Raw genomic sequence first — 23,614 nt, 5'->3', positions numbered from 1 at the left:
CAGCCAGGAATACAACTGTTCCAGCTCATATGTAAAGGTAATAAAAGGTGAGCTAGATTTAAGTACCTGATAATAAAACCTTTAGCTACATAATATTGTAAGAAAAATGGAAGATTTATGAGAACAGAGGGAAGCAAATGAATACACCATTTTCAGCAGAAAGCAAATAAAACTCTGTGATCAATTTTTCAGGAGGCATAGTATTGAAGAGAATACTGGAATGAACTATATGATCTTTAAGGTCCATTCCAACCCAAATCATTTTATGAGTCTATGATTCTACGTTTTCTCAGGTCATTTTAGTACAGGAAACTAAAAAAATTACTCTTTTTTGGTGCTTCAGTTCCTACATGGTACGAAAAGATCGTGGTTTTTTGGCTCAAAGTTGGGAATCTGACAGTGTCAGGAATCATTAAGAGAGTTTCGTTTTCCCTAAAAGACATTTCTGGAAGTGGAGTCCCCTATGGAGTTCTGAGCTTGTGTCTTTATTTCCTGTCCTCCTGTGATGCAGGGAATAAAATGTTTCTTTGAATCTTGTTCTTTGTTGAGTGCAGCATGGAGACATTTGAGAATCAACAGTCCCTTGTGTTTACAGAAGCAGTCACTTCCCCACTGCATGCTGTCTAGGAATTACCACGCTAGTCAATTTAGGGGAAATTTGCAAAGTGGTGCACAGGGAGTCACACAGTTAAATCCCATTGATGTTAATAGGAGTCATGCAGCTAAATCCCTGCACATTGCTTTGTAATTTACCTCTTTGTGTTTCTCAAACCTGCTGGCTCATGACTAATTTGTGTCTCTTATAGAAAAGCTTGAATGTGTTTTTGGTAGTGGAATGGACACAGCCTATCTTTCACATTTTATCTGACATATGAATATAAATTCCAAAGTACAGACATTCTCTCTAATGATTGATGCCTTCATATATTTGCCTATATGGGTTCCTTAAAAGTTATGGAGTAGTGATAAATCAAGTTAGCACCAATCTCCACAGTCCTCAGAACCTCAGCTTCTTTAAGAAAGAAAATAAAATTACTAAAATTTTTGAAGGCTAAACCCAGCTCACAGGGGAAAGAAAAAATTGTTTCAGTGAAAGCATTGTGTCTTGAAAATTTGCTTGATCAATTCTAAAAATGCTTTGAACTTGCTCTTTGGTCTTAAGAATGATGTGAGTTAGACCTTCTAAATTAATTTCAGTTTAATGAAGATAAGTGCTTTTAGGTTCATTTGTGGGAAGGAGGAAATGCATTAGTCAGTGTTTCTAAAACTGAGGTTAGAAAATGGTGAAGTGGATCGATGCAGTCATGAAAGGGGTTTGCTCTTGTGCAGTTTAAGTCTTGGTGTTGTGGTGATGAGTATCATGGGGCATATTTACACCATGACTCCAGCTAGCCATGAGATTGTCAAAATGCCCATGCCAAATGGCTCCAAGGAAGGTTATTAGTTCAGTTGCAGCACCCTGCTGATGTGGCAACACAGCTTCTGGTTCAAGAGCTGGCTCAGGCAGCACTCTCCAAAGAGTCTTAACACCACTCATCACTGTATGGCACAGGCATGCCCACAGAAACACTCATAAGATAATAAGTGACTCTATCTTCTGGGTAAGGTTTGGATGATTCCCAGTAAATGGGGCTTAAAACTGCACCATAAGTGCTGAGAGGAAAAAGAAAATATTGCTTCATTTATACTGCTGATTCACCTACTGAATGGAAAATAAGTTATGAAATCATGTAATTAAAGACCCTTTCAGCAGACATAAATGCAGAGCACGCACATACAAGGTGGAACCTGATATAAAAATCCTGTAACTGCTCTGCTGGTCACTGGAAGGTCTGAGACACACAATTTGGCAACAGAGGTCAAGCTGGTTTTCCTTGTTCTCACTTTGATTCCCTATGAAAGATTCCAAAACGTCACATGATTTTCACATGGGAGTAAGGGTGTTAGCAGGACAAGAAACTTTTTAGGTGGGAGTTAGCAAGTTAATCTTATAGGAATACATGCACATTGCTTTTGCCTTTGTAATATGGAAGTCAGACTCTCATGTAGTCCTACAGAATATAAAGAATGCCAGAATCTTCTGTATTTTAATAAGAAAATCTGCTGTAAAGCTCTGTATTCTTGGCTTTGTTTGACTTCATCATGGTTACAGGCATATGAGAATAGCCTTTCTCATAGTGCTTTGATTTTTCTCTTTGACAGTGGTACACCGAGGGGAATTTGACATATCTGGGGCCCTGCAAACATCTGGACAGAGTAGGCAGAGATATTATGGTTCACCAGAAACTGGCTTCCATATGTTGCATCCTTCCACTTGTGTCTCAGGATTGCATCATGGGATCTCAATTTGTTAATCTCTGCAGGCATCATATCTATTCATAACAAGTGGTTTTGATTGACAGGTGAGCAGATGGGGTAAACTGAAAGGAGAAAACTGAGATGCAGACCTGATGACTGACAGTGCTTCCAGCTTGTTTTAACAGCAGAATCTGCTTTAAGGGAAACAGACAGCTTCACAAACTCCTGATTCAGTACTCTGAATAGAAAGCCAATGCTCTGATATGTTGCACTCATGGCCAAAAGGAAATAAAAAGTGCATTAAGATACTTGGATTGCACAAATCATAATATTCTACTTTTCAGGACAAATTATGGAAAGACATTTAAGCTGATATTAATAAATATTAATAACCATTACTGGAAAAGCAGAAAACCAATCGGAATTTCAAAAAAGAACTTCTTAAGTGTGTCAGGAACAAACAACAGTTCAACAACTGTATCAGTACGACATGAGATAAGGGTAGTAATCTCAACATAGAAAAGGAAGTGTACAACAAATTTTTTTTTTTTTAATCTGTTCCTGAAGAAAAGCAGGATGATGTATTCCTATGATAAAGCATTAAGGAAATACTTTCTATTGAGCTAGAAGATAAGGAGGACCATAAACTTACACAGTGGAAGTTAAATATTTTTCTGAAATCAGCAGACCTGGCACCCTTGAGTGCCAAAGGAGTCAGAATGAGGAGATTGAATTTCTTTTACTTACTCGCAAATCTTGCAGCACTGAGGAACTTAAAAAATCCTTCAGAAGTCAGTCAAACATGACTGGTAATTGGTTGGTAATGAAAGAGAAGTCACTGCTCTTGGCAAAACTGGTGTAAGGCTAATCTGAAAAATACGTGATTGCAAAAATGATGCAATTAGTAAGATTTTAATGACAAATAGGACATACAGAATTCGAAATTACAACAATACTTGATAAAAATAATATGTCTAATGCAGGTATCTCACTTGTGCATATGCTTAGTGAAGATCTGGTAAAAGACTGTGAGTATCCATGGATTTTCTCTATGCAGCCGTGGAAGGAGGAGGTGTCACTTGTAAGGCTCTAGCAAGAGTCAGCAGTCAAAGTTTAAGTGCCCACATCTGTATCCATCTCAACTTTTACAAACAATCATTTAATACCAACTAATAATTTAGGCTTCAACAGAGAGACTTCAGAGCACAATCCCTTTCTAAAGTTGTTATCTGAATTAGGTTATCTAAAGTGGTCTGAAGGTGCACATCTCTCCTTGCACAGGAGCCTGGAAAACTCTTTTAGTCTGGATATGCTGCCTCAAGAGAGAAATCTATCTGTGAATTAGGCTGGATCTCCCCTCTTTCATAACTATCTTCTGTAAAAAATCTATGAAAACTCTGTTAAAAGGAGTGGTTACTAGACACAAACTGTAATCTTATGTTAAGTAGATTGGACATCTGGATATTTCACATGCCCTTAGAGCTTTTCCTTTTAAATAAGGAAGTTTTGAGAAAACATTCAGATACATGTTACATATAAGTTCCCCCTCCCCACCTGTTTAGTAAAATAACAATGTGCATTGTGTCCTAGACTATTCAGCTTCATTCCACTCTATTTTTAGACTCATGGCTTTCAAACAGAAGTTATTTATAGGCTTGTCCAGCCACAAAAGAAGGAAAAAATGATGTAGACAATACACAGAAGTATGGAAAGTGTCAAGCAGAAAAGAATGATTATCATAATATAGTGTTCTAAATTAAATAAAAAACTGGTTTATTGTTAGATCTCCAAGTGTTATGTATGGGAATTCATCATCCTGTGATGCATTTCTAGGCTAAATATTATTTAATACTTTAGTCAGTAATATAAGAGAAAGTAGAAAATAAATGCTGGTAAGATATATATTTTACAAAGACTACTAGAGAAGTTATTAATAGGATCAATAAACATCACAGATCAGTGTGAATTTTTTGCTAAAAACCCTGAAAATATTGCTTTTGGTACTGCCAAATAAAACATCCCACATCTGGAAAGGAAAACCACAGTCAAGTTTACAGTGTGTCAGGCAATGCTCTGGAAGGTAAGAAATGCCTTCAAGACTTGTCTGAAGACCTGACTTATTTTACCATGAATCTACCATAAAAATAAAAAGCTCTGGATAAAACTAGACAAAGCTTTTCAGGAGCAGGGAATGGCATTGTGCAAATACAATAAGTAACATCTGAGTTACTGAGTCATAATTCTGAGTCCCATTAGGGCATCTATGCTTCATAAAGGAGATTACAGGAATGCTGGAATTGGAAAAAATACAATGATGATCCTCCATCTCATAATGTCTATGAGACCTACATGTGCAAAGAAGGGGTGGAGATGATTTTATTGCATCAACCAGTATTTTCAGGAGGGAGGTGAAATTCAATCATAAAAATAGAGTGATCTGATCACAGTGATGCAAAGAAAGCTAAATGTAAAATACTTCCCTAAAATTAAAAGACTGATATAGGAATGAGAAATGAACTGCAAATATCAAAAGTAAAAGGAAGTAAACAAAGGGCTAATGCTGTGTCAATTTTCACATATTATCTCTCACTAGGGTTATTTTTAAGTAATGAAAATGAGTCTTTTTAATAACTGCTTTTATTCAGACACTGTGGAGTCGTTGCAGAAATTAGATCTGCTCCCCTGACATGCAAGTGTCAGATTAGATAATCACAACAGCTTTTGTAGGCTTCAAATCTAATAATATTAATAAACATTTTGCAAATGATCATATGTTTTGAGTTACCTCTATCATTAACTGCTCTGCTCCCTCTGAGACCTGTGCTTCTCAGAGTACAGTGCTTTGACAAGGTAAGGCTCTCATCTCAATTTTAAAGGAAAAAGTATTTTTTCTCTATATTTGTTTTGTTGGTTCTTTGATGGTTCCTGTTAATTTCTGTGTACCTTGTTCTTCCTACTGTAATAAAGAACATTGAATTTCTGTGGGGATAATGAGACCTATTATGCAGTAAAAAAGCCTTCTCCAGTATAAGTACCACAGTGAATTCCATAATGTGTTATTTGGGACTAAGTTTAAGCACTTAATGATTCTTCTTGCTCTTATTCAATATCCGTTTGCCAAAAAGAGCAGACTCTCACAGGAAAATGAAATATCTAGTGGGGTCTGCTATATTTTTTATATTAAAAACTATAGCGTAAGGGATTTTAAAGAAGAATTTATGCAGTAGAAGAAAGTATGAATACCATTGGAAATATGCAGGAACACAGAAGATGCTAATGAGAAAAGAAGAAATTGCAAAAATGACAGAAAAGGTGCTGCTGCTACAAGATATTAAATGAGTGAATCTGCGCATTCTCCTGAGACCAAGGTGAAATAGTTTCTTTAAGGCTGTTGTCCAAAAGGAAAATAATGTAACTGAAAAAATTATTAAAGTTCCAATAGTAAGAAGACAATAAAATCTGTAGCAAAAGAAGCTTTAAAAGTGTGATGACACAGATCATTGGTCCAAAAATAGTAAATAAAATTACTATAATTTACAAATTGTTTGGCAGGACTTCTTTTTCTGGCATGTTTATCTTTAGAAACATATTTTTTCAAGCAGTGTTTGAAAAAAAAAAAAAGAGGCTTCAGTAGGTGGGATATGATTTGGGTAAAAATGAGAAAGAGGGATGAGGCAGGTGAACAGAGCCCAAATTGTATTTCTTTCCTTGGTTTGATGTAATGCCAAGAAGTTTCTCTGAGCATTGGCATAAGTGTCTCCAGCCCAAGAGGATGTTTAGATTGTCTGCTCTGTCTTCTGCTATTCTCTCTTTGCATTCTCTGCATCTCTGAGGTTAAAGAATGATAAATACTGCAGTTACCCATCTTTTACACAGATCACCAGATGGTCAAAATGAAAAAAAAAAAGCTCCTATCAAAGATGATGGTTCACCACTCGATTTGCTTGGGGTTAATCAAAGCAGAAAATCTGTAGTTGAGTTCAATAATTCTGGTTATTTGTTAACCCCCATTACTTAAAGCCACCTCTTGCAGTGCACAGTCTGTGCCATGGCACAGTAATGGCTCTGCACATGGGTGTTGATCTTTGCAGCACAGACAGGCAATAGGTTTGTCACAGTAGGTCTCCTTTACAGCCATTAAAATTAATAAAATCTGGCCCTTACTTTCGAGGAGTTTTATTGTGCTAGCCTGTGGAGTGGCTAGAACGGCAGCTGAGATGGAGCTGGCTGCATTAGTCCTTGCTGGTTCTTAGCTCTAGGGGTGAGGCCCGTGGGAAATGTTTCTGTATTACCTGGTACAAATGGATGCTGGTTTGGGAACGTCGCTTCTAAGTAGTGTGGTGCTCCAAACCTCATTGCTCCTGGTATGTGTCGTGGGCTAAGAGAAAAACAAAATAACTCCTTGTAAATAACTCCAAATAATTTTGAAAAAAAAAAAAGAAAGAGAATAATGATTTTTTTTTTTAAGATGCAGAAAAGTAATCCTTCCTTCTCCCTAAACATGATGACTTTTTTTGATTTTCTTATACAACTCTGTTTTTCTGGACTGCAGCCAAGACTGAAAGCAGGAAATACAACTATATTTCCAAGAAAGTCTTGTAATTTTCCATTCAATTGTTAACACAGCAACAGGAGAGTCAATTTAGCTCACCTTAGCATTTTGGAGAGAGCTGGTACTTAGCCTCTACATGTCAGGAGAGATGCAAACTACTGGGGAGAAGTGGTGACTGGAGGAAAACACATGCATGATACAAGCAATAACAGCAATTCAAAGGAGATGAAAAAGAAGAAAGGAGTGAATTTTCTCTCTTTTTTGGCAACACAACTGTAGCCCTAATATATAACCTCTTCACTGGTTACATAAGGTCTCTACACCATGTTATTTAATGCAAAGGAATTGTGAAAAAAGAGTGGACAGCAGTCTATCCTAGACTCCATTAGGGGTGAATGCAGAAATCTCCCTCATCACACTTGTGCCTGGCTGTGCAGCATCTTTGGGCCCTTCAGACCCGGTGGGTGGATGTGGGTGTGATGAAGCTCTGGCACACTGGTGACACTGGTGACTTCAGGAGCCTCTGGGGCAGCCACCAGAGCAGCCAAGCAAGAGCTTTCCCCCAGCCTCTGGGAGGGGTAGGGACCTGTGCATGGAGGAGCGTTGGTACAGAGGAAACCTGTGGTTGTGATATTTTGTGAAAATCCCTTTGCTAGGATTTTCGTCTCCTGAGAAGCTGAAGGGCCTCAGCTTCAAGTGTAAACAATTTGTTATCTGCTACTGTGGAATGCAGCAGGTGCTTCCTCAATTGGTCAATGTGAAATGTTTCTACTTAGTGGCCAATTGAGGAGGCAGCAGCTCTCGGACTCTCTAGGAGTCACAGAACTTTATTATTCATTCCTTTCTATTCCTGTCTCACCTTCTAATGAATCTTTTTCTCTCTACTCTTTGTAATATAGTTATAGTGTAGTCTTTTTAATGTATATATCATAATATAATAAACCAACCTTCTAAGATGGAATCAAGATCTCTCCTTCCCTTCACCAAGTCCTAACTACCCTGAAAACCACCACATTAGAAACCGGGCAAAAGGATCCAGTAGGATTGATGTCATAAAACCTGAACCCAGCACCACGACTGCGAGGGGCAGGGTGAGCTCCTGCACCCGTGATCCAGAGCGAGAAATTAAAACAAAAACTCTGGCACCCGTCACCTGCAGTGCTGAAAAATTAGTTACAGTTTGTGCCATTCAAGTGGTGGTGTAAACTCAAGGGAATGGGGATTTCACCTCAGTGCTCTAGAGCTGTGTGAGGTGAACAGGCACTGGAAAACACATGAGTTTTGTCTTTATGCCATTGTTTGCATAAAGGGAGAAGACACCTACACTTGATTCCTCTACCTTCTCTGTGAAACATATTTCTTCAAGCAGTGTTTGAAAAAAATGAGGCTCCAGTAGGTGGGATATGGTTTGGGGAAAAATGAGAAAGGGGGATGAGGCAAATGAACAGAATTCAGAGAAAGGCATAGAAGAAAAGTTAGTTGTGTATGGATACCCTTTATTTTTAATGCTGTGATCCAAAACCTTCAGATGCAGTAAAGAATCGGATATTTCAGGCAAAAAAGAACAGGCAAACAGGATATTTAGTCACATCTAAATGGAAACACATTTTTGTGAGCTGTAATGTTACTGTAGTGAACTTCAGCCTTCTTCAGTGATTTTCCCCTCCCAGTACCAGCCCATTACTTGTGAAAATATGTTCTTTTCTAAAAATACTGGGCAAGTTTTAAAGGCATGTGTGCACAGGAATGAAAACCATTTCTAATATTTCTGGAGGTATATGTCCCCTTAGAAAAAAGGAAATTGAAGACAAAACAAACCCAATCAAATAAGGTATGAAACATTTAAACATATTATTTTAATGAGTGCATATTGAAAATAAATGCACTGAAATGTTGAGATTGTAGGTTCATTCTGGGAAAGGACTTGAGAATTACAAATTTGGCTCCATTCAGAGTTAAAAAGAAAGTGTTGATTTTTTTTTTAACTGCTATTTGGAAAATGGTTCACTTTAACACTGCTTTATGGTCTAATGGAGGTCAGTCAGATAGCTGCTGTGGAGTAGTGCCTGTTTTTCTCCACTTCCTGTGGTATTCAGGAAGGAGTGATCTTGCAGACTCAGTTGCCTAAATTTAGGCACTTGTGTGCATGTTCACCCGTAAAATGGATTTATAAACTTCTGTTACAGACAATGGAATTTTAATCTGAAGCACACCTGGAGCTTTGGGGTTGGTTGGTCTCGCCACAAGGCAGGCTCCTACACACAGGCAGCTGAGCTGACCTCAAGTGTCTACTGACTGCATGGGCTTGAGGTGGGATTCAGACATTCAGGTTTTATATCTCCCATTCAGTATTTTTAAATGTCTTCCTTTAGTTTTCAGGCATCTCTATTTATACCTTTGCATCTTTCTCCTTGTTGGTCTTTTTTACCAAAAGCTCAGTGGGTGTAATTTGATATAATTCCATTGATATCTGAGTAACTTTGCTGATTTACACTGGCTGCGGCTTTCCTGCAGCTTGGAGGGTTTCTTTTAATGTCCCATTTATGTGACTGTTATTGGATTATACGTTTCACTAAAATTTTCAATGTTGTAATTAATTTGGAAACATTGAAAACCAACATTTTAACTTCTAAAGAGCACTAATCAGCACTTCTGGCTTATTTTTTTTTCCAGTTTAAGCACTGGCCCATAAACATCTCATTAACAAGAGACTGTTGCAAATGTTTTCTTTATTTTTTCTTTGCTTTGTGGTGAGCTATGTGTTTCTGAATTTCCTGGGTGGATACATAACACTGTGACATGTTGATTCTGGTTTTATCAGTTTTATTCTGTTTAAGTGATTTTAAATCCAGCTTGAGGTATGTAGCTATATCATTATTATTATAATAATTATTATTAATGTCACTCTTTTCATTGGTGTTATCAGCATTTGGGAACTACTGATTGTCAGTTCTGTATTGAGAATAACTTAGCATAACTCCAACCAGTTTAGCCAGGAGCAAACTGGTTTTTGCCTTGGTTTTGGTTTGTGGGGCTGGTGGTGACAAGAATATTGTAAGATTTCAGCTGTTGCAATGTTTGGAGTTCAAGCACTGTTTGTCCAGCTATGTGACAAAGATTTCAGTAAGAGGACACATTTCTTTGTAAGTTGAACAAAACATAGAGAGACTTTCACAAGACATACATGTTCTTTCTTGTTCCAGAAACTCCTATAAGCCGGAAATATTCGTTGCAATGTGAAATATTCTGTGAGATTGTGATAGCTTTGCAGAAATCTTGAGATATGTTGTGTGGCAAGAATTTCTCTTTTCACGAATCTATATTTATAGATAGGTTCAGCAGTACTTAATGAAGAATATAATAGACATTATGATTCCAAGTTTTCTGGTTCTGGGCCTTAGTTTATTAATGCAACCTTGGTTTAACAAACAGGAGAAGAAAAGGTTTCAGGTGTAGGTAGGATTAGTTAAAAGAGAAAACTCAGTGTATGATGATTTGAAGGATGATCTGGGAAGCACTCCTGCTGTAGGCAGCACCATCTCAAGTGACCATTCAAAGCAGGGGCACCACAGAGCTGCTCAGGCAGCTCAGGAGCACAAGGCAGCACTGAGCTAAAAGCCCCATGGTCAGGTTTGCACAGAGCTGCAGCTGCTCCTCAGGCACTGCTGGGGGAATTTGCAGATCAGCTCGAGCACTGCAGTGTCTGAAGAGTGTGAGCTGCTGGCAGCACACCGGCCTGCAAACAACAACTTCATCAAAATGTGAGGGCTGGGGGAGATTTCCTCCATGTCATGCTGGGCTAACATGGCCCTAGAGCTCTAGAGCTGGGTTAGACACACACAGTTCTGCCTTCCCGCAGTCTGCTGCCAAAACCAGGCATTTTGGAGATGTTTTCAAAAGACAAGTGCTGACTAACAAAAATCTAAATGAGTATCAAGGAGTGTGTATTTGCATTTAGTTGAGGAAAATAATTAATTAAAATCAATTAATATTAAAGTTCCATGCTTGAGTATCATAAATAAGACTTTTTAACAAGTTCTTTCTCCTATACCTTGAAAAGGGTTTGGGGTGATTCTCTCAATGTCTTAGTACTTACATGCCTAAAGACTGCTGACTTTTCTGGGCTATTTGAAAGGCTAAATCATTATTAATTTTCCAATCTTAAACTACAAAACACTGCATAAACATGTGCTAGTAAGTACACTTATTTTATGCAGGTCAGGGTTTGGAGTAGTTCCAAAGCCAAATCAGTTGCACTGTGCAGATTTGATTTTGTGATATTCACCTATTGGTTTGAGAGACACGTTGGGGCTTTCTAAATGGCCTTGGTCAAATATTTACATCAACTCTATTAATCTTTCTGTCAGCTTTATAATTAATTGAAAACTGAGTTCTCCATGTAGAACCTAACTTATCAGCAGACATTATTTCCATCATCTCTGTATCACAGGTTAAGGTTAGAGCACTCAGCAATTTTAAAAGTGTTATCTCATCTGTGGGCTCCTGAGCAAATCAAAATGTATTCAAGATTCCTGTAGTTGTGCATGTGCTAATTCTCTTTGGGTGTAACTCAAATGGGATGAGAGAGAAAAAATAGAGTGGTAATCATCAACCAGAGCAGGATTTCCCAGCTTGTAGACAGGTGTGTTACTGTGGCCCTCCTCAAAGCAGAGATGTCACTGTGAGGTTAAAATGTCAAACTCTAACAATAGAGACATAAACAGAAAGAAAGACCAAAGATAAGACAGCTGGTGCTTTTCTTAATGATTCTGAGGTTGAAGTCAACTGTTTGTTCAGTTTTGATAATTTATGACATGATCAAGGAACTTGTGTGGTCCAACACTATGAGTGAACTGACTTGAGGTAAAACAATACCTTACTGTTTGCTTTCCACGCAGGCAGAAAAGGGAGGCAAAAAAGGCAGAAAAGGCAGAAAACTACCTCCTTCATTGTGAGGCAGTTCATTTGGCTGCACATTATGATCTGTGTGTCTTAGCTCTTCTGGTAGCTCACCTGAGTTCAGACTGTTCACCTTGTGCATCGCTCTGGCACCCGTATGCTCCCTGCTGAGACGTGTTGGGAATGCTGCCAGTCCTGAAGGAAATTCTCCTGGGGCTGCCTGTGCACAGGCTCAGCAACTCCACACGTGGGAGGCTGTGCTGCACCAATTGATCTCAGCATAAATGATTCCCATGAAGCTCAGCACTGGCCACAGGAGAATCTTATCTGGAAGAGAATTCCCTTTACCACTGATTGGGCTCTGCTTATTTCTGTGCTACAGAAATTATTCTTGCTCACCACTGGGCTGTATGAGGTTTACTTTGAATTAATATTTGATGCAGTTTGCCATATATATAATTGTGCTTGTGTCTAATACTTTAGATGGTTAAATAAATGCATATTTAACTGTGCCTGAATTGTCCCTCTGACCCAACTCCTAAGGTTGGAGCGATTTTCAGAAACATAATTGTATGTATCAAAAAAATTACTTAGCCTCTCCTGGACCTCTTTAGTTGATTTAGGAACTTACCACTGGCTAGTTCAATCACTGACTACATAAAATTCCTAATTAACTAATCAAAATGAAAGATAAGAGCACAAGGAAGATGACCTCTAAGTTTGTAATCAGCTGTAGCTACTGACATGAGCACTGCTGTGAACTTGACAAGCTGATGATCATAAAGATAATGAGCTATTGATTTGAGCCAAAACAACAAGAATAGATTATTCAAATGAAATAAGAGTTAGCTGTAAACGTTTGAGTATGTGAGAATGACTGTAAAAATTATAATCCTGAACAAAATTATTTTTGTTGAGGTATCAACTTTTTTCACTAGGAGAACCCCTGTTATTTTTAGGTGGGATTGCAACTAATTTGGTTTTTTTTTTTTGTTGGTTTCCTCAGTACTTGGTGGGTTTTACAAACCTCTGTTCAGCAGATGCTGAATTGCAGACATTGTTACCAAAGAAAGGTTCTAGTCCTCCTCTTGTGGAGAAATTTTAGAAGCCTCATCAAAATGCAAGGCATGGATAATTGAGAATCTAGGACAAAAATACAATGCAATTGCCATTCCACCACCCCAAAACATGCATCATTAATAATGTGATTTTGCAATTTTTTAAAAATAATTACAGTTTCTGATTCTCTGGTTTTCAAGGCTGACATTGCACCCTCTTTCATGGCGTTTCCTGTGGCTGCCATTAATTGCAAATAATTCTGTACCTTTCATGCCTTTGCTGGTGTGCCTTTATATCCAAATCATTCACATCAGAACAAATGTGAAGAAACATAGTTTAAGAAAAGACAAAAAAGGGCATCATTTCATTTTCCAGCTGGTCACCTTCTTCATAAATCATTTGCCTTCCCTTATAAAAGACACAAACCTCACAGAAATATGAGGTGGTCACTGACAACATGACTCTCAAAGTAGTTATAACTTCCAGTTAAATAATCAAATACTTCTAGGCACCAGATCACAATTTAGATTAATGGACATTTCAAAGCATTTAAAAATCCCTACCTGCTCAGGAAGCTTTAATGTGCCAGTGTGCTGATGAAGAGTAACAGCTTCAAACTCAGCATACTAAGAACTTTGTAAATTTTATTACGCATCTCAATAAACACCACCACCTATTCAGAAACCTGCCATGCTCTCTGTTACTTCTTTCTCAGGTCTGACTTATTATATCTGAAGTCTTGTACAATTGGAATGGGACTAAATATGCTTTAATACAGAGAAATTGAGAGGAAAAATGCTGAATTGTTAAAAAAATCTTTTCTCTCTGTATTCTTGATGGTAATCACCTGTATTCATGACTACATTCTTGTAAATTCCTGTCTATTATTTTCAGAGAGGAAGCTGAATTATCTTGTGCATTGCAGAAATTAATAATAAAACTTTTACTTCGTTACAGGTGACACTAGAATAAAGGGGAGCCAAACATGAATTTCACATTGAGCTTTCAGAATTTCCTTCTACTCTTGTTCTTGTGAGGCAGTGCAGCAGTCAGCACAGGTCAAGGTCTAAATGGCATATTGCTACCCCAGGTGTTCTGCATGGGTATTAAAAGACTTAACAAAGCAAAAATAAAAAGAAAATTATTATCAGAGAGAAGCTGTCTAATCTGCATTTCAGTGGAGTTTTTTCTCCAAAAGTGAAATAATCTGATCAAAAGAAGAGCAAAAAAATTACTTTGTATAGTTTACTGAATTATACATAGATATACTGAATTATTAGGACATGAAGGGAAAACAGTTCTGCCATTACAGCAGACAGAGCAGAGCTTGTCAAAAAGATAAGGCTGAAATGGGCTAAATATTGTTTCTCTAAGATTCAAGAACAGGGTTTACAGCTTTGCAATGTTTGTGATTAATGAGGTAGAAAACAGATGCTCTATCAGTGGATATAATATCATCAACGTTCTGAGTAAGGAATAGTTTATTATTTCACAAAAGCTTTGTGACCTTCTGGCCTTGCTTAGGGACTTGGCAGGATATGAAATGAAGATGAATGATAGTTTAAACAGAGTTCACTCTTCCTCACAAGACCTTATTAGTAAAATAGAAATACAGAACCTTGGCTTGCAAGATTAGTAACATGTGAAGCACCTCTGTAATATACTTTCTTTTTTTAAATAATTGATTAGGAACATGTAGGACAGATCTCATTATCAAGGTCTATTGATTTTTCTACTCACAGCCTGTTGCTAAATCATTTTCCAATTATAAAATAATGTTGTAAGTATAGAGGACAGATCTGGATGGAAGTCTTAATAATTCAATGAGCAGAGCGGGTTTTTTCAGTTGAGAAAGACAGGGAGTAATGTGGAACTTGAACAGAATGGCTGATCTGAGTAGAACTATGAACACTCAGCCTCTCAAAGGAAGCACCAGGGAAAGGTTTATGTTTTAAGATGTATTTGTGTATTTGTTTGCCATAAGAAGATGCAGCACAAAATATGGTCACTGAAAATTTATAAGAACAGAACAATTGTTTTGTGTTTCTGACAAGATAGAGGTACTTTTGGAATCCTTAGACTTTAGGAAAAAACTTTAGTGTTAAAAGTCAAGTATAATAATAAATGGAATAGGTTGCAGCAGCCTAGATACTTGGTCATTGACAATGATTGTGTACTTAAAAAGCATAAATGCTTCTGTAATTTTTGACAACACCTTTTAGAGTAGAAACTCTAAGCATCTGTAGAAAATGAAGGGACTTAAATTTTAGGCTTATTTTCCTGTTGTTGTATACAAACATTTCATGATAACAGACACAATTAATTTCATCTTAATTTTATCTTAATTTTATCTTAATTTTGCTTTCCAAAGTCCACAGTATATATATATAATGAATATAATCCTCTATAATGAATGGAAGGTAATTCAGATGACCTGCTTTGGGTCCCTTATTTCAGATGGGTGAATCTCACTCCAAAGGAGCTTAGGTTGGTATTGAGGGATCCCAGTCAGTAGCTTCAGACAAAATAGTGAACTTTCAGGTGCCTAAAGAAGGTGAAGCTTGACAGAACACTCTTCTCTGCTGGTAAGGAACTCCACCTTTGTTTTTTAAATCTCATAAATCTTAGACTATGCATGGTTAGATGTATATTAGAAGCAGACTTATGTATGTGTGTATATATATATATATATATATATATATATATATATATATATAAACTCCAATATATAATAGAATATCCAAAGTGTAGAGTGCAATAATAATGGGAAACAGCTCCCTGAGATGGAAACTATATTTATACCAGCTTCCAAGAGTCCATAAAAATAGATCAATAAAGGCTGTCCTTATTTAGCTACCTAAATCTATGAAATTTCATCTGCAGCTCTAGTTTTAAGCATGGATTTTGTAACAAACTATGGAAATTATTTATTTTTACTTTATTCTTTAACTTAAGAAGATCTTTGCTTGCTTGCAATTAATTAATTCCAGTTCCACATTTGTTTATATTCGTTAATAACTTTTTTTTTGTTTGGCTAGCAAATCTTTCCAAGTCTTCTCAATAAAATGAAATAACAGTAAACCAGAAAAAAGTATTTTGGATTAAATGAAACAATGACATTATTCCCACATGCTTATTTAACTCCTTTAAAAATCCAGTTTAATTCTGGGGTGGAAAACCTTTTGAAATGAAGATGAAACATTTAATTTTGAAAATGTTGAGTAAAGCAGTAGTGGGAAAGAGAGAAATGAGTCTATAGTGTTCTAACTATCAGATCTTTTTTGATATCTAACTACAGAGCAACCAGACCCTTCTCATGCTAGCTGTTGTAGTGCTGAAGCAGCCTCTGGGGATTGGCTGTTTCCTGTTCATCAGCATCTAAGTGCTGCAAGATCACCTTCTTCCAGCAAATTTTAGTTCTGCAGGCCTTGAGATTCCACAGGTTCATAATTTTGTTCTTTCACAGTTCCAAAATTCACAAGCTGTTGAAAGTAAACACACTGAAATGATCTTTAGAAGAAGGTTTGCAGTAACAGCCTAAATAGGCAATACAAGGATCTATTAGACAGACAGTGCTGCATATTTAGATGAAAGGTAGTCCAATTCTTCTCACACCACCAGCTGTCTCCTCACATTCATCAGCCCTTCAAATTGTGTTATAAGATCACTGAGTGAAGAATTTTGGCTTTACACTGTGAAGAACAAACAGGTCAGCAGCCCTCGGCCTCACACAGAAACTTGTAACACACATACAGGATTCACTTAGAGCAACACTTTTTACCATTTCGGGAAGCACTCAGAAATTGAGATTGTATTTCCACGTGTAAAACAATGTGATTTGCAAGTGACTCAAATTTAAAAATAACCTATAACAAAAGGCAGGGAAAATAACCCACAAAAATCCCAGAAAGATATATAATGTATAGGTGAGGCATTAAAAGACTACAGCTTCTTTTCTCACATTCCTTTCACCTTCAGAAGATGCAAAGTATGTGCAGGAGTGTATGGGCAGTGTACATGCAAAGCATATGCAGACAGAGCAGGAGATTGCTTTCATACCACTACAACAAGGGTGTGGCAGCCCCTGGGATTGGTGTCTGGTGGTCAGCTTATACTCAAATTTCTGTCACTGTGCCAGCACTACACTGAGATGAGATTAAAGATTTCTCAAATCTTCCATCACACCTCCAGCACTGGAGAGCTGTCTGAACTAGGATGAATGGTATCTGATGTGGGGACAGAAACCTTTCTGGGTCTCCTCTATTCTGTATGTTCAGTCTTGTCCAAAATTTATCCTATCTGGATGCTGAAAACTGGGACTTTTTGGATGGGGATTAGTCTTTAGAGGAAAAAAAACTAGGGTTGTGATGGGGAGCTAAAGAACAGAATGTAGGGCACCAAAGTGTGAAAAGTCTTCAGTGTCTTGTGGAGTAGAAGTTTTCTGTGGCAAAAATAGGAGATGAGAAAATTGCACTAGACAAGGCAAGTAGCTACCCAAAATTGCAGACATGGAAATATGAGTGTTTGAAAGTCAGATCCTTGGGGCCAGGAGTCTAAGAAAGATAAATGTACAACACCTGGCTGTAAGCTTGGAAGTCTCCTACCTGTGCCCTGTGTAGCAGCCTATGTACCACCATTGCAAAAATAGCAAAGAAATATTACATCTGAAAACCATGAAACTATTTCAACTTGCATGTTTTATTTTCTTGGTGTTTGGTCTGTTTAATTCCTTGTCAAGAAGGAGAGAAAGTAAAGGATCAGGTAGGTGACAAGATAACCCCAACAGTTGTATTGACATTTGTGAAAGTATGCAAACACAGAAGAATATTCACATATTTGTCATTAAACTCAGATTGTGGTGGCATCTGATATCTTGGATAAATTTGGATAAAAGTGAATCAATAGTATACCTGAATAAGACAAGCCAGATGGTATGTGTGATAATGACATTTTCTGAAACTGAAATGTATTTCATTAAATAAATTACTACTTTTCATTTTCCCTAAACAAATAATTAGCATTTAAGCAGCACAGAATAGTTACTTAAAATAGCTATAAAAATATTTACTGACATATACTTAGATTTTCTCTCTTTCTTTTACTTTTCCTGCGGTAGAGCTTCCCCCATAAATATACATTAACAAGAATCTTGGAGTAAGAAATTAAAGATGTGTATACTTACATATTTATTTATAAAAATATGATTTAAACATTTATATCTGTTTGTTGTATTTTTTTAATTGATTATTTGTTGCTTCAACCAGAATCTTCATAAGAAAATATATCCCATTGTCCCATTTCAAATGAAACACTGTCATGGGTTCATGTCTCATCCTATCTAGCAACAAATTTATAAGAAATGAGAGTTTCCTTTCTGGTTTCATGCAAGTGGTGTATTTTTTTATTATTCTTTTTGTGCAGATAATATCTATTCTCCAAATCTGAATTGTTTTTCTTGGCTTCAAACAAGACAGCATTATTTTTTCATATGGCAATATATTTCAAAAAATGAAGGAATAAGGTTCTTTATTATTGATATTAGATTTTTTTTAATAAACCTCAATGAAAGCAGAGGCTGTGTAATTCTTTGTGCCTCACAAATACAGACCTAAAGATGAATTGTTCATCTAAGTCCATAATTTTGGGGGTAAGTGGTTTCAGTGTCCCTGTATGCTCTTACTCAATGAAGATAACTTCTCTCCTCCTGCAAACTTGAACTTCATGCTCTCACATATAATCATGGAATTTACCATGTGCTCATCCTTTGGCTGCTGAGCTCTGCTATTGTTCCAGACCCATTATTTCAGTACTGTCACATCCAAAACTTGCCAAGGAACATGATTTCATCTCTTACAGGACATGTTAACCGGTCCCAAAGAGAGAGCAGGAGACCTGCAGAAGGGCACACCACCACCATAAATATTGAAGATGCATGAGGTTTCATTATTTTGGTGGAGAGTTGAACAGGCTGACACCTGTGTAAGTGTTAGATGGGAGAGAGCATAAGGGAGAGATTGTAAGGAAAATTTCTCTATGGACAAAGAACCAAATAGGCAATTTTTAATTTTTTAATTTTTTTTTTTTTTTTGGTCACATTACGAGCTCTGTGTTGTTAATGAGTTTAGTATTGGACAAAATGGGAACCTCTGTATTGAGAATTATGTTTAGGAATGTTTTGATGAAACAGTAAGAAAAACTGACTTTGTGATGATCCTGTCTCCCTTTTTCCCTCCACTTTCCCTGCATATTCCAAGTACAACTGCCTGTTTCAGAAGGTCCCAGAATAATATACACTTTCTCCAGTAATGCAGAAGCCTCTGGATGAAGGAAAGTCTGGTTAATCCATTAAAATGGCAGGTCTGTTTATTGATCTCATAAATTGCACTTTACTTGACCTGTCAAAAAAGCAGAATTCTCAGCATGTGCTTTCCTGCGACTCTAAGAGCCTCTCCTCACCTCGGGCAGTTTGCTCCCCCCAGCCTCTCCCCTTATGCTGGCAGCTGTTGTAAACCCTGGTCTAAATTCATTAACCTTCCTCCAAACAATCTGTTGGAATTGGTCCTTGAGAAAGTGCAGATAGAACAATAAAAAACTCACTACTGATTTTCTTCCCTGACTTTCCTAACACACCCATGCACATGCTGCTAATAGGAGGAAAATTAAAATCAAAATGAATGGGAATTGAAATCAGCCCACAGACTAGAATTTCCTAATTAGGAATGCACTCATTATGGGCAGTATTAATGCCTGTCTGATACCAAGAAATACTGCACAGAGTAATCTGAGTGGTACCAGACCTATCAAAGGAATGTATCTGTCAGGAACAATCAAAGGGAAAGCCAGTGCTTAATGGACAAACCTGTTCAGTGTGACTTGATTGCACATTGCTCCTACCTGAACAACTACCTGAAATGCAGAGTTGTTATTGCCATGCAAATGCTATGAGGGGATCTCCAGTGATTCTTGACTGGGTAATAAGCTTTGTTTTGCTTGAAATGGATAAAATTGTGCACAGCTGCATGACTTGGATGATGATGTAACTACATAGTGTTGCTGAGTTGTATCCAGAGCCAGGACGATCTGGAAGTACATTTCTGGCTGTCTCTTAACTGTACCTTTTCAGAGAATGCATTTTATCTTTTAAAAAATTGTGTCTTTGAGAAATGTAATTTTTGATAATGCAATGTGAATGCTACAGGAAACAAAAAGAGAATGCTTTAGAGGAATCACTGACCTTTAAATGTCTGATTCCTTTTACCAATAAAAAGAGGTGAGTTCTAGCTCAAATCTAATTTTATTGGAATTTTGTATCATAGGTGCCTTATGATTGACTGGAAATTGTCTCAGAAAGAATACAAAATCTGAAATTGAATTGTAGCTAATCTAGAGTAACTATATATTTTTTGACCAAAATGAGAAAGGGTGCCTTAGATCAAGCATTAAATTTCTAGTTGGCTAAAGGTAGCTATGAAGAATTAAAGCAAAGAAGTACTGAGATAGCTGAATGGAAGGTTTGAAAAAGTTTTGCTAAATTTTTTGCAAGTTCTCTTGCTCTCACTTGAACTCACTTTAAATTGCCATTTCTAAATATCATATTACATAAATTATTCTAAAAATCCCGTTTCTGACAAATTGTCAAAATCATGTTGAGAGAGATGGCTTTGCTCAGTATGGCTGCAGGTGAGATGTGGGTTCTGCCAGTTGTGCAGGGGTTTGTGAGCATCCTAAGTACTTAAAAGCTCATTGCAATTTTTTCACAAAAGTATTAAAAGGTGACAGGACTCCTCAGTGTTGTTTCTGAGGTATCCAATAGCATTATTTTAAATGTAGAAAGATGCAGGTGTCGCAGGAAACTCTAAAAGGATGTCTTGCATTTTGAGGATGGGAGAATGTCTCAGGCTTGACATCTGCCTGGGAAATCAAAATTTTTGGTAGACTGATGAGCAGAGGCATTGGAAAGCAGAAGGAATAATAAAATTGCAGTTTTTGTATTTGTTTCCCCAGGCTTAGTAATGTTTTTACTAATAAATCCAAAGTAGTGTCAAAACATTCCCAGCCTCTGGATAGCAGAAGGCACTTTAGGACACACTGTGTATGTCATGCAGCCTAGAAGGCTGTGAAAATTTAAAGGCTTGCCATTTGGATAATGCTATCTTACTATTTTTATTTATCTAGAAGTGGTGAATTATACATCTTGCTGCAGTAGATGATAGGATTGTGGATTGATTTTGAATTAGTTCCATGTGTATGGTGAACAGAACAGGAATACTATTTTGGTGGGAGCTAATCAGATCTGGAAACTCCCAAGGAAGGGGCTGTCCGTTGCCTGGTGTTTCTCAGGAAAAGCCTTGTGTACATTAAGGCAGCTGTAAGTCTTGGTGGAAGACACAGACTTACCTTTCCAAAAAGCAGTCTCAGGCAATGTCAGTCAATGGGTTGTCTGAGTTTGCTAGAGAAGGGGGAATTCTTGGAATACAAGTTCAAGGATTGATTTGAGTCACACCAGGTTAGAATAGTTCAGAAATTGTTTGTGCTGTAGGAAATTGCTGAAGTTATGCCTTAAAATTCCTTAATTTCAATAAATTATCGTGTAATGACTGAATGGTCAGCCATTGCAGCAGCAAAACCAGTATATTGCTTTGCAATGTTCCTTCTTGGCTCATCTGTAATATTTAGTGAACAGCACCTGATTGATGGGAATGTGATGTTAATCCAGCTCCTCCACTTGACAAGCCACAAAGAACATCCAGATAAAACAGCCTGTGCTCCTGACACCCAGAAATGGCTGAAACAACTGCCAGAAGTTATTGAGCTGGAGAGAATTTTAAATGAGTGAATTGGGCATGAGTCACATCTTTCCACAGAGCAACTGTGGGCGCTGGCTGCCAGAGCACTGGAGAAGGCAACAAGGGCCCCTTTTGAGGGAGCTGGGGGAAAATTTCATAACTGACTTGGATTTGGAATTCTGCAGTGCATCTGGGATAATAATACCCCACAACAGCTAAAATTATTTAAAGACAAGCAGCTTCAAATTGTCAATAACTCAAATACCAGCAAACTTGGGTGGTGAAGGGTGGCAGAGTGTTAATTGGTCTGGAAGCAGTATAAATACTTTCTGCATTTATCTCACTTACAAATGTTCACTGGTGATATGTTATCAGTAATTTATGATGTGCCATGACAATCGCTTACATTTCTGACAAAAATGGCAATTAGTTAGAAGAATGAGGATTCTCCTCAAATGTTTTCATCAAGTCATAAAGAGGATTTCTTTCCTTCTATGCATGAATTGCCTGTAAAAATCATTTTATTTGGTAGTTTTCTTCTCTTGCCTGAATTTGGTCCAGTTTTTAAACTTTTCTAAGAACCTTCCAATACTCTCATGAAATTACTTGTGTTAATTATGTGCATATCCAGGGCATACATGGGCATGAAATCACGGTGACAATTACAAAAGAAACTCAGTTTAATCATGCGCTTTCTAGGTGCTTGATTCTTACATTGTTGCTTACTTGATTTTGCTTTCTCCTTCATAGACATGGTAGTTATTAACAAATACAATAATCTAAAGGAGAAATAAAGTGCGCATCAAAATTTTCAAGTGTTGCCTCACTTATAGGGAGTCCTCTATAGCCTCAAAATTTCATGCAGGATGCTTATCAGGTGCAGGAAAATAAGTGCAGGGGTCCAATTTGTTACAATTGAGTATCACAGTGCAGATAGGGACTGCACTGTCTTCACTTTTCTTCAGGGAAAGGCATTTGCTGCCCTGTGAGAAAAGTCAAATGCTTTCTAAAGATGATGCCTGCCATGAATCCAGATCTCTGTGATCTAAGTGGCTTGGTAGCTGGAATAAAAATACTGTAAAATCCAGGCATCTTTGATATTTTTAGAAAAAGTTTCTGGACAACATTATATTTCTGTTTGCAAAGTAGGGAAGTTTCAGTCATGCTGCTAAGTGCATCTACTTGTGTTATTCCGTGAACACTAGCAGAATTTGTTTAGAAAATGAAGAGATTGCCTAATTCTTGATGATTTAGGAGATTCTAGAAATTTATTTCAGAATTCAGAGGGAACCTGAAAACACAGATGTTTTCAGATATTTCACAGACGTTTATTATAATTGCATTCACAGGCCACCAAAAGATAGACAATGCTGGTGAGGATTCAGGTCAGAAGTGATTCACTTCAGTGTGTTTCTTCTTTGCAGGAGAGCTGGAGAATGCAGTAATGAAACTTCCCTTAATAAGTTTTATATGCAGACATTTTAAAAAAAAGTTATTGGAGCCAACTGAAAGTAACTGTTTAGGAGTTTTTGGGTAAGTCCTGGAACTGTCAGATTTTACTTATAAATGTATTTGTATTTAGTTATGTGCATACTCTTCCTTCTAGACCCACTTGTTTTATAACTGGGCTTTAAAAAAGTTTCATCTGACAAGTCAGTTTTTAGCTGTGGATGGAATCTAGGATCTGAGCACCAAGTGTGGAGTGTAGAAATAGGACTTAAACATAAAAGCCAGAAAGTGGCTTCATACCTCCACTGTGGAGGTCTGAAGCGCTGCAGCTGAAATGGAACAATGTTGCTTAATGTTAGAGAGAAAAAAAATGTTATATTCCAAACAAAGGGCAGAATTTGGTCAGTTAGATCAGTCAATGGAAAAGGAGACTCAGTCTTCTGATAAATTACAGAATCTGTTCTGTTTTTTTAGAGAGATACTTTTTTTGGAATGTACCTAATGTTTTATTGGACTCCCTTAGGCCTGCACTGCATAACAATGCAGTGGTATGAGCTGCCATACTCAGCAA

At 37.2% G+C, this 23,614-nt stretch overlaps 1 long non-coding RNA gene across 3 annotated transcripts in view; it reads left to right on the top strand.

Moving 5' to 3' along the window:
• Positions 1-23,614, top strand: part of LOC119697703 — a 158,177-nt gene that overhangs the window by 124,101 nt on the left and 10,462 nt on the right. The window contains exon 9 of one of the 3 annotated variants that reach the window (XR_005255910.1): positions 23,019-23,130. The exons of the other annotated variants lie outside the window; for them this stretch is intronic. This is a non-coding gene — a long non-coding RNA (uncharacterized LOC119697703). Of the gene's footprint in view, positions 1-23,018; positions 23,131-23,614 lie in introns of those variants that run through there. 3 annotated transcript variants of the gene reach the window in all.

The sequence above is a fragment of the Motacilla alba genome, chromosome 2 (genome assembly GCF_015832195.1).
Source record: "Motacilla alba alba isolate MOTALB_02 chromosome 2, Motacilla_alba_V1.0_pri, whole genome shotgun sequence".
Lineage (NCBI taxonomy): Eukaryota > Metazoa > Chordata > Aves > Passeriformes > Motacillidae > Motacilla > Motacilla alba.
The sequence above is the reverse complement of the archived record's forward strand: the minus strand, read 5'-3'. Positions and strand labels throughout refer to the sequence as shown.